Source organism: Canis lupus, chromosome 21 (genome assembly GCF_048164855.1).
Source record: "Canis lupus baileyi chromosome 21, mCanLup2.hap1, whole genome shotgun sequence".
Taxonomy (NCBI): domain Eukaryota; kingdom Metazoa; phylum Chordata; class Mammalia; order Carnivora; family Canidae; genus Canis; species Canis lupus.
The window spans coordinates 7,246,768-7,259,043 of NC_132858.1; positions in this window are offsets into that span (position 1 = coordinate 7,246,768).

Below are 12,276 nucleotides of genomic sequence, written 5' to 3' on the forward strand. Positions count from 1 at the left end.
GGCCGGGGGAGGCCGAATCCAGGCAAGTTCCAAGCGTAATTGCATTTGGACACTTAAAAGGAATCGTGTGAAGTGGGCAACGGCTCCCAAGTCCGCGCCTTATTTGGTCCGGAAATGTGTTTCTTTCAAAACTAATGAGAGGTGCTTGTACATGGGAGTGCCATCCTCTGCCTGGTTGGCTGGGTCCCATTGCCACGCAGCGTCCCCAGCCGGTGTCCCCGCGTGGAACAGTATGTCGGGGCCGTGGGGGACAGGTCTGCAGGCCCGGCTCCTGCAGGGACAGAGGGCCCCGGCTGGGCTGGCCCGCGAAGCCACCACCTTGGGCTCCGTGTGTGGGCCTCGCGTCATTCACTCATTCGTGCCTGTCTTTCCTCTGCGAGCTTTGGGCCTCCGTGCTGAGGTGACATGGCCACAATCCCCACTCCCTCACATCCTGTCCTCCTGCTGGAGCCGCCACCTCCCTGCCACCCTCCCAGGGGAGAGGAATTACAATTCCTTTGTAATCATCCTGGCCTCCAGCCTCACCATGCCACACCACACCCCACCCCACGCGCCCTCCCCGGGGGGCAGGCGGGGACCCTCCTCTGCTTGGGTCCCCAGGGGCAGGAGGCAGATTGTGACAGGACTAGCTCCTGACCCGGCCCTTCTGTGCTGCACCCTTGGCCTCCTGCTCCTGGATGGGGGGCCAGGTGTGGAACAGACCTCCTGTGGCCCCTCCTGTGGCCCCTCCAGCTCCGCAGGTGTATTGCCCTGCAGGTGTTCCCTGACCATATGCTAAGTGCTGGGCACCAGCCCCAGGCTGATGAACAGGACAATCTCTCCCCTCAGGGAGCAGTAGTCAAGCAGGTGCAGATCCAGATCAGATGACCCAAACACGCATAAAACCTCACCTGGACAGGAGATCAGGTAGACCAGGAGCCCATGGGAAGGCTGGGCAGGAGTGACTCTGGTGGGAAGGGGAAGGGAGGCAAGCCCAGCAGAGGAAATGGCACGAGCAAAGGCCCTGGGGCAGGGAGATGAGTTGGGGTGGATGAGATCCCAGCCACCAGGCAGCTCCAAATGGCCCCTGTGGGCTCAGGACCTCGCCCTCCTTGTGCTGTCTTCATGTTTCTTCGGCCATTTGTGCTGTGTGCTCAGAAGACAGGTACAGGGCTGACAGTGACAACTACAGCTGCCCACCCCCCTCGTGTCCTGTGAGCCAGGGCCTGCCTCAGTTCCATCATTCAGTCCTCACAACATCCCTTGTTCTATGGATTCATCCCACACATCCGTAGGGCACTGACCAGGCACTGATCTCGGCTCTGGGAACCCACTGACGAATGAGACAGATAGTGATCCCTGTCTGCAATGGGCCCAGGTCCTGGCATCAGAGGCCCAAGGAGCCACTCCGTGTTTCCCTAGGACACCCGCGCCCTCACCGCAGGACCTGAGCTGGGGGCAGGGTCCGAGTCACCTCTGCATCCCCAGCACTGGACATGGAGGCATCGGGGTGTGAGGAGAGGTCCAGAGCCCTGGGGTCTCATCCTGGAGTTGTCTCTGATGAACCGAGGGAAACCAAGCCTCGGTTTCCCCAGTTGTAGCATTGAGGGGTGGCGGGGGGACCTCTGCTCCCTGCCCCATGCTCACCCTTCACTCAGCTCTGGTAGGGCTGGTTCTTTTTCCTCAGCAGGGCTGCTGAGACATATTTCCCGTACCTGACAATTCCCTTCTTTACAGTGTACCGTGGTTTTAGCGTTTTCTCAGGGCTGTGGGGCCATCACCATGATCCCATCAGGGAACATTCTGTTGCCACCCCCCCCCCTCAAAGAAACCCGGTACCTGTGAATAGTCACTCCACATCCTTCCCTGCCCTCAGCCCCTGGCGACTGCGAATCTACTGTCTCCATGGATTTGCCTGTTCTGGACATTTCAGTGAAGTGGAATCACACACCGAGTGGCCTTTTGTATCTTGTGTATTCCACTCGGTATAAAGTCTTCAAGGTTCATCCATGTGTGGCATATGCCAGTGTCCCTTTTTATGGTGAGAGGCTGGTTCCTGGGGCCCATGTGGTCTAGGACCTGTTTTCTTCCAATTGGCTAAGATCCTCCAGGAGACAAGGCAGGTGTAGGCTTGGTCTGGGTCTCCCAGTCTAGCCCCATCACCCTTTTGGTTTCAGCTCTGGAGATTAAAAAAAAGGTCTCCAGGTCTCGTTGGCTTTCCTGATGGGCAGAGGTGAGTGGGGCCCGCTCTCCTTCCATTCTCCCCCTTCTCCAGCCAGGCTGGACCATCAGTGATGGAAGTACATCTCAGGAATCTATGTGGAAGCCTACATCTTCCTCTGTTCTACATGTGGGAGATTATTCTTTTGTTTGTTCATTCATTCATCCATCTACTCATCCATCCACCCACCCATCTATCCATCCACCCATCTATCTACCTACCCATCCGTCTATTCACTCATCCATCCATCCATCCATCCATCCGTCCATATTCATCCATCCATCCACCCATCCATCCATCCACCTACCCATCCATCATCCACACACCACCCATCATCCATCCATCATTCATCACCCATCCACCTATCGTCATCCAGCCAGCCAGTCTTATCTACATTTAGCACATATTTATTGAACAACAACAGTGGTGCTAGGAAGGAATAGTGGATAAACCAGAACAAGAGGAGGGGATTTGTTTCCTTGATAAAGGCCATTTTTCCTTGATAAAGGAAACAAATGAACACAAGAATTCCAACTGGGATCCAGGCAGTGAGGAGAATGAACAAGGGTGGTGATAGAGAATGATGTGGTGAGAGGGTGGAAAGGTGTGATGCAAGCCTAAAATGTTACACCCTAATACCTGGGTCTGACAATATGTGACCTTACAAAGCAAAAGAGAATTTGCAGAAATGATAAATCTAAGGATCTTGAGATGGGAGGAAATCCTAGATCATCCGCATGAACCTGCGTATTTACAAGGTCCTTATAAGTGGGAGGCAGGAGGCTCAGAGTGATGTGTGATCACCGGGGTCAGGGAGGACGAGGCAGGAGGTGTGATCACTGGGCAGGGTGGGGAGAGGCGGGAGGTCTGATGACTGGGGTCGGTGGGGAGACAAGGAGGGATCTTGAGCTAAGGTATGCTGGTGGCTCCTAGAGGTTGTAAAAATAAGGAAATGGGGTCTCCCTGAGGTGCTCCAGAAGGGACTGGCCCTGTCTCCTCCTTGGTGTTAAGACTTTCTGATCTCTAGAACAAGAGAATAAAGGTTTGTTGTTTAAAGCCCCAGAGTCTGGGGCCCTTTGTTGCAGCAGCCATTGGAAAGGAATACAGGTGGTATGTAGGTTCCAGGATGAGAACAGCAGATGCAAAGGCCCTGAGGTGGTAAGGATTTGGTGTGTTAGCAGAACAGAAAGGGTGGCTGGAGGGCAGGAGTGGGAAGGTGTGTGTGATGAGGCTGGGGAGGAGGTGGGTGGCACCTCCAGCCCCCTGCAAGTCCAGGTGAAGAGCTGCCTCTTGGAGCCTGAGGTCACGATGCTTCCAGGCAGAGCATTTTGGCCAGCTTCCCATCTTTCTAGTTGGGTACTGTCTGCCCAATTTCCAAATCCTCACTTCTCCAGTGCCCAGAAATTTCCCACCTGTGTCCACTTCTCTCCCTCCTCATGGCCTGGACTTGGCACAGGCTTCTGGCAACTCTGGCCCAGGTTCCCTGCCGGTGGCCCAGCCTCCCCTGGGACCTCCCCTCCACTTTAACCATACTTAACATTTTGGGGCAGTGCAAGTAGTTGACTTGGGTGATGGTTCCAGGAGATACTGTGAGGAAGTGAGCCGGGAGGAAAGGGGTCATGAGAAGACCCCACCTAGTTGTCACTCACCATTGGCCTCAGCCTCTGTCATTGGGTTATTGTGACAATCGACACCTGCAAACACAGGCAGGAGCCCAGGACCAGTGGCTGGAGGGTGAAGAGAGAGGCTGAGACTAGCAAAGTGGCCGTCAGACCCTGGTCTGGGTAAACTGACCCCTGACTCGGAGGAATGGGAGGCAGGGAGGCTAGAGATGACGTCACCCTAAGTACCGAGGTCAGGGTCTGCGTTCCTGTCTGGGCGTGCCGTGGGTGCGTGTGTACAAACACAGTGACAGCACGTCCCGGTGTCCACATCAGACTGGTTACAGTTTCCCGGGGACTAGTGCAGAATCGCAGACTTGTTCTCAGGTCTGGGTGATCTGCTGTCTTCTGTGCATGGGAGGCCATGGTTCCTAAATTTTCTGGCACAAGTAGCTATTTTCCAGAGAAAACTCAAGATTGTTTTGCTCCTGGTACATCTGTTTGATTTGGAATTTCCCCTGAAGCCAGGTTCCATCTGCCAGCTGAACAGATCACACTGATAGGGGCGGGGTGGGGGGGGGGGGCCGGGAGGGGGGAGGTTTGAGTCATTCTTTCTTTTTTTTTTAAAGGATTTATTTATTTATTTTAGAGAGAGAGAGAGAGCAGGAGAGAGAGAGAGCAGGAGGAGGGGCAGAGGGAGAGGGAGAGAGAAACCCAAGTGCACTCCAGGCTGAGCATGGAGCCCAATGAGGGGCTCGATCTCCCGACCCTGAGATCATGACCTGCGCCAAAACCCAGAGTGGGACCCCTAACCCTGGGCATCACCCAGGAGCCCCTCAAGTCATTTTTTTAAAAGATTTATTTATTTATGATAGACAGAGAGAGAGAGAGAGAGAGAGGCAGACACAGGAGGAGGGAGAAGCAGGCTCCATGCCGGGAGCCCGATGCGGGACTCGATCCCGGGACTCCAGGATCCTGCCCTGGGCCAAAGGCAGGTGCCGAACCGCTGAGCCACCTAGGGATCCCCCATTTTTTTTTTTCTTTTTAAGAAGTTTTCAATTCCAGGATATTCAAAACATTGTGGTGAAATGCACCTAATATAAAATTTGCCAGGGGCACCTGGGTGCCTCAGTGGGTGAAACTTCTGCCATCGGCTCAGATCATGATCCCAGGGTCCTGAGACCGAACCCCATGTTGGGCTCCCTGCTGAGTGGGGAGTCTGCTTCTCTCTCTCCCTCTGCCTCCCCCCCCCGCCTCTCCCCCCACACTCGTGACCGAGTGCTCTCTCTCAAATAAGTAAATAAAATCTCTTTAAAAATTTGCCATTTTAATTATTTTTAAGCGCACAATTCTGTGGCGTTAAGTACATCCACACTGTTGTGCCACCACCACCGTCCATCTCCAGAACTTTTTATCTTGCAAAACAGAAGCCCTGTCTCCATTAAACATTCATCCCCCAGTCCCACACCACCCTCCCGCTGGCACCTGTCATCCTACTTGCTGTGAACGTCACGACCCTAGGGACCTCCTAGAAGTGGAATCACACAGTATTTGGCCTTTCGTGACTGGCTGGTTTCACTCGGCCCAGCGTCCTCCAGGTCCATCGTGGGGTAGTAGGTGTCAGGATGTCCTGCCTTTTCAAGGCTGGATGATGTTCCAGGGCAGGGGTGGACCTCATCTTGCTCGTCCATTCATTCACAGGTGGACACTTTGTCTGCTTGCACGTTTTGGCTGTTGCCAATCGTGCTGCTGTGAACACACCAAGTATCTCTTTGCAAATGTCTCTTTGAGACTCTGCTCTCAATTCCTTTGGGGGTGGGGAGCACCAGAAGCAGAATTGCTGCGTCCTATGGTAATTCTAGTTTTACACCTCTGAGGACTCACTATGCTGTTTTCCATGGCAATTGCATCATTTTACAGTCCCCCCCAAGTCCCCTAAACAGTGCACGGTGGATCCAGTTTCTGCACATCCTCACCAACACATGTTATTGCCTCCTTTTCCCTAGCGGCCTCCTGACGGGGGCGAGGGGGTATCTCACTGTGGTGACCTACACTTAACTTTTGAACAAAGAAACCAGTACTACCCTTCTACCTAATAGAACCCGACAGTCCCTTGACAACCAAGGACACTCCGAGCCTCCCTCCAGAAGAGGAGATGCAAAATCCTCTTGGCTCCTTACCCGTCTCTGGGTGGCGTCCATTCCTTCTAGCTGAGCCACACTCCCTTCTGGGCCCGGGACCTTGAATCCTAGACACTGGGCAGCCACTATGAACACATTTCCTATTAGCTAGAGCAGGAAGGGGAGGGGGGAGGAGCATACCCACACCTGCTCCAGCTCCTTCCTCCAGCTCTAACGAGGCGAGGCGGGGGGAGACTTCCTTCTCCTCTGCCCGTCCCAGACCACTCCCTTAGCTCTGTGCGCTCATCTCAGCTTGCCTTGGTTCTTTGCCTGGTGGGGTGAGGCAAACCTTCATCCCTGAATGTCCTGTGCCATCAGGGGGTCCACCTCTTTTGGGTTGCTGGAGTTTCCCCCACAGGCATACCAGGATATGAGAGTTCAGAGGGGAGCTGCAGGGGCTCTCCTGGGGTCCAGGTGCGGCTCCCTATGGCCTGGTAGGTTTCTGGTTTCTGCTTGGGACCAGGGCCAGTCATCCCAGACAGCAGAGTAAACCCCTTCTTTGCCTCTTGGTTCAGAGCCTAGGCTGCATGCTAGGGTCCTGCGAAGTATTGTCACTCAGCCATTAAAAGGCTGTCCCTTCACTCAGAAATACTTAGGATGATAGGCAACATGGATGAAGTTCAGTGGTACACATCACGGGATGCATGTTGCCTCCCAAATCTAAAGGGGCCCCTTAGGCATCGTGCTGCTTGCTCAGTAGAAGAAGCTGTATGGTCTAGCAACTGGTATGTCATCCTGGAGGGGACATAGCAATGTGCTCCAAACAACTGTAGTGCTAGAAATTTCACTGAGACCATAGGCCCCTGCGTTTTGTGGGGTTCGCCTCCCACCCTTTTTTTTTTCCCACCCTTTGATATGTATGTATCTCACCAAGATTTCTAGAATATTTAGGCTTCTTGCTCATCAGCTCTGATCCACACAGAGTCATCAGTACAGGGAATAAGTGTGCTGTCCCATGAAATGGTGAGGTACCCAGGTCCCAGAGCACTAGATCCTGAGGCCGGGCTGGAGAGTTGACGGGCCTACGGGAAGATGGTGCAGGTGTACTGCTGTCACTGCTGGGTGAGAACAAACTTCTCATTTGCATTTGTTTAATAAATAATGAATATGGGGAAGGAAGCATTTGACGGGTGTTGGGAGTGGTGTTGATTTGCTTTGGTAGATACCGGCACATCTGGAAGAACATGTGAACCTGGACTCACCACCGGTTGAGTTTATGATATTCCTTTTGTTTCTTTAAAAAAAAAAACATTTTGGACTTTATTTTTTAAAAGATTTTTATTTATTTATTTGAGAGAGAGAGTGAGAGCATGAGCAGGGTGAGGGGCAAGCAGACTCCCCACTGAGCAGGGAGCCCGATGTGGGACTCGACCCTGTCACTCCAGGATCATGACCTGAACCAAAGGCAGACGCTCAACCAACTGACCCACCCAGGTTCCCTCCTTTTGGTTTTCTATTTTGGGAGAGAGAGAGATTAGCAGTTCTGGGGCTCTACTCAGCTATCTCTGCCACAACAGCACACCTCTGCCAGCCAGGGAACTGCCACCTGCTGAGATTGTCTATTCCCCCCACCCCGGGCCTTCCAGAATAAGGGGGATGACTACAGGGTGGCTTGGGGGACCCACTGAGCTTGGTATGAGCTGGATCTGTATTGAAATCCTGTTAATTGCCTGACCTCCATAAGGAGGACCATGGGGGTGATGTAAACCTCCCAGAATTCACATCAGCTCAGACCCAGGGTCCCCCACATCTGGATCCTTCCTTTTCTCCACTACCCAGCCCAAGTAAATGGCCTCTTTTCGGGGAAGGCAAAGAGGAGATCTGTACATTATAAATTTTTGGTAGACTAGCAGGATCCTTCCTCAAGGGGTTCTGGATGAAATCTGGGGACTGGGAGATGAACCAGGTCTCTCTACTGTGGTAGTTCGGGCCACATCTGTCGATCAGATCTAGAGCATCTTTGCTTATTCCAGTCAAGGAAGTTCTTGGTAGGCTGCTCATCTGTTTGAGAACCGTGTTAAATTGTAGTTGTTCAGATAAAAAATGGTCGAATATCAGCAATTTTATGTGATTAAACCAAACATTTTGGTCTTGGGTACTTCACAATCAAGTAGCCAGTGCCAAAGATCGCCATGGGTCAAGCTATTCTGGTTATTCCTGTTTCTGTTAGGGTAACTACGCCCTCCTTGGGTCCCTGGCTCCAGCCACGTAGGGGCCATATCACCCCATTTGATTTCAGGAAGTCCAGGTTGACCACCATCTCCCGCTGTCATTCCCAGCAAGCCCCAACATCGCATTTCTCCCACCTTGGTCCAACATTCATGGGGTAGGGGCCATTGTTGTGCATATTCCCAAAGCTTCTGCCAATGGGGACTGAAAATACCTGTCACTTCCTCTGGATAGTACATCTTCCTGGGTCAGATTTTGTTCGCATGCTCCCGGAGCATGCTGGGATTTGCGTTTAGGTGCAGGTCTAGAAGCAGGAGGTCAAGGTGGGCTCCTGAGGACGTGTCTAGCTTGGGAGTGACCTTCATATAGTTCCTCCAAGCTAATGCCCTTTGAGAGGGGACAGGGGCTGCTTCGGCCAGCAGAGAGGTTCTATGTAATTTGGAGGTTCAACATCCTCAGCTGCCTTGGAGTCTTTTCAAATGGAATTCATTCCAGGGTTCAGGGTCCCCCCATTTCCCAACTGATGCCCTAATTTAATGGAGGACGGCGTGGCCATGAGTGGAAATGGTTGTGTTGCATGGTTCAGCTACCCCACAGGGTCAGCGTTTGGGTTCAGACTTTCAGAAATCTCAAATCTGTGCCTATAAGAGATGTGGGCTTTTTTTTTTTTTTTAAATTTTTTTTAAGGGCAGCTATGGAAGTTTTCTGATACTTTAACTTGGCTGTGAGCTGAATATTTAAAGGTTTCAACTCATTTTCCCCCCTCCTAAATTTTCTATGCAAATGAAGAGGCCCACCAACTCCATAGCATGTACACTCTGCTGGGCGTCCTTGTCACTGTCAATAAAAAGCATGTGTCACCTGACCCTTTGTGGTACATGCTCGAAGGCCGGTTGGTTTGGGCAAGCACATCCTGAACGCCCCCGTTAATCCCTGTCTTGAGAAATCCCACCCTCCCTCTAAATTTCCATCAAGCAGGATGTGTAGGAGAATGTATTGTTCAGCCTTCAAGGTCAGGGACTCTGCGGGTGGCCAATCCGGAGCATCTCCCTTGTAACGAAGCATGTCCAGTGGCAGGCCTCGATCTCCTCGGAGCACTGGCCCTGGAAGGAGGAGCAGCCACAGAGAGTCACTCTGATATCAAAGCTTGGGTTTGCAGATCCCCGCAGAGGATCTCTCAGTGGATGCCGTCCCTGGACCCTTTATCCATAAGCTCCCCCAATAAACCTATGTCTCAATAGCTGTCTGCGGGTCTTATCTCAGTCTCACCGGATAATCACCCACCCTCGGCTGGGCCCCTGCTGGGTGAGGCTACACAGCCTTCAGGGGACTAATGGTGATTTTTCAGGTTAACTGTTTTGGCCCCATGCATTGCATAAACACCAGTGTCCCAGTGACTACTGGCAATAAGGTGCCTTCACATATAATCAGGCCAGAGACCACATTTCAGATGATCATCTCCAGACCTCACTTCTGTTACAGAAAACGGTATCCATCTGAGTTTGATCAAGAAAACAGAGCCTCGGGCACCTGGGTGGCTCAGCAGTTGAGCATCTGCCTTCGGCTCAGGGCGTGATCCTGGAGACCTGGGATCGAGTCCCACATCAGGTTCCCTGCATGGAGCCTGTTTCTCCCTCTGCCTGTGTCTCTGCCTCCTTCTCTCTCTGTGTCTCTCATCAATAAATAAATAAAATCTTTAAAAAAACAAAACAAAACAACACAGAGCCTCTCCATGTATTCCAGAAATAAACGTCTTAATATAGAAACCGGGGCTTCTCTGAATGTAAGAGAGGAGCATTGGGTAAAGGTCTGGAAATCCCAGAGGATTAGGGGAACCGCTATGGGCTGGAGCGCTGGAGCAGAGGGGAGGCACGGGCCAGGGGGACGTCCTGAGAGAACCACTTTGGCCACCACGGGCTGAGCTAGGAGCCAGGGAGGGGTGCGCAGAGCCACCGTTTCCCTCCTTCCCAGGGCCAAATGGAAGCTCCTGGACACATCCGTGAAGCTGCTGTATCTGGTTGCCACGACATCTAGAGAATTCTGCTTTACTTATACCTTACAAATCTTTGGAGAATTTGTCTCATTGGTAAACTTACCAGGCGCCGTTTGGAGAAGAGGATTCTGGGACACGTCATTCTCAGCCTTAGAGGGAGTGGCGGTGGCACACGGGGGTGTCAGACAACCCGCGGGCCAGCCTGGGCTGCGGGGACCCAAACCCCAGGCCGGGCAGCTCAAACACACAGCTCCGGAGGCTGGCGGGTCCAAGAGCCGGGTGCATAGCGCTTGGTTTCTGCTGAGAGCTTGTTTCCTGGCTTGTGGACGCTGCCTACCCCCTGCGCCCCACGCGGCCCACAGGGGGCCACCTCGGGTGCTGATCTCTCTTAGAAGGGCACCGATTCCTTCTGAGGGGTCCCATCCTCCTGACCTCAAGTAACCCTCACCCCCCCCAAAGGCCTGTCTCCAAATACTATCTGGCAGGGGGTTACGACTTCAACACAGGAATCTGGGACAGGTGCATAAACTTTCAGTCCACCACACTAGCACACCCTCTGTGTTTCTTTTTTGTTTTTAGTGCATATTTTGGCATTTAGGACCATAGTTTTTGTGGTTGCCTCATAACCTTATGTAATATCTGCCGTCCCTCATATTTTTGGCCTTTGTCAATTGGTTTCCTAGCCTGGGTGGGGTGGTCTTTTATAATGTCCTCAAATTTTCTTTTTTAAATTTCTTGAACTATAATTTTTTAAAAGGTTTTATTTATTCATGAGAGACACACAGAGAGAGGCAGAGACACAGGCAGAGGGAGAAACAGGCTCCCTGCGGGGAGCCCGATGTGGGACTCGATCCCAGGACCCCGGGATCACAACCTGAGCTAAAGGCAGACGCTCAACCACTGAGCCACCCGGGGACCCCATGCTGCTCAGGTATCTCCCAGGGAGAGGAGTTCTTGTGACTATGCAGAAGGAGAGGTAGGCTGTAAACTGTCTGTCTTTTATCTGGACCTGCTTTTCTCTCCCTCTGTCCCTGCCCTGTCCCTGAGGGGCTTCCCCTAGCAGTTCCTTCTCAGTACGGGGCTTTGTCCTGGAAGGAGGTTTCGCTTTGTTGGCTCCAGAGTTCCCAGGGCCCGGGCTGCTCCAGCATGAGGACCTTGCTGCTCCCTGGGAAGGGAAGGCTGTGTGTCCCCTTCTAGATACTGACTCCTGCTCTCCTGCAATCCGATAGGGCCACTGAGCTCACCAGTGAGTACCCGTCAGGGTCTGGGAGGTCCTCTACTTCTCAGGCCCGGCAGGCCCAGCTGACTTCCCTCCCTGTCCTCTCCTGCCGTGGCTGATGACATGTGGGGTTGCGGCCCCTGGTGATCCACCCCCACCCACTTGCTCGCTCTGGGTGCCTAGCCGCCTAGTTTCACTGTGACTATTATCTGTGAGTTTTGGGTTTTGCCCTCCTAGGTGCTCTGTCCATTTTTAATGGGGAATTTTGGGAGATTAAAAAATTATGGCATCGCCATTCCTTCTTCCCCAAACTGCTTGTAAGCCCTACTTACTAAATAGCATCAGAAACATCTGCTCTGAAATCAAAGTGTTGATAACAGCCTGCAGCCCACCGTTTTTCAGCAGAAACAAGCAGTGCCAAAGACTGGAGCATGAAATGTTGGGGATCTGGGTCTTTCTAGGTCCCCGTTGCCAGACTGCAGAGGCTCTGTGAAGGGAGCTATAAGCAGGGCCACCATGTATTGTTGCTGGGTTGTGCACTGCTCAAGTACACCTGGGTGATAGGGTGGGGGTGAATTCCAGCTCATGCTGTTTGCTGAGCCCTGGTTTCCATCCTGGAGCTGCACCCCTCGCACCCTGAGAATGCACCATATGTGCTGGTGGCTTTGCCAACTGTGGGTGAGGGTGTGACTACATGTCTTCGAGGCCTCGTTCTGTAGGGGATTCCCTGCAGGGGGGTCTGCAAAGCATTGGCTGTCACCCAGGTGAACGTACATCCTCCTGGCTGACGGGCACCAAAATCCCTTCCAGCAAAAATGTGGACTTCCTTCACTTCTGTCCTTACCTGTGGCATCTGCAGCCTCATCTGGGAAGAGGCTTCACGAATTGGAAGCAGGTGGACTCAGCCAAGCCAG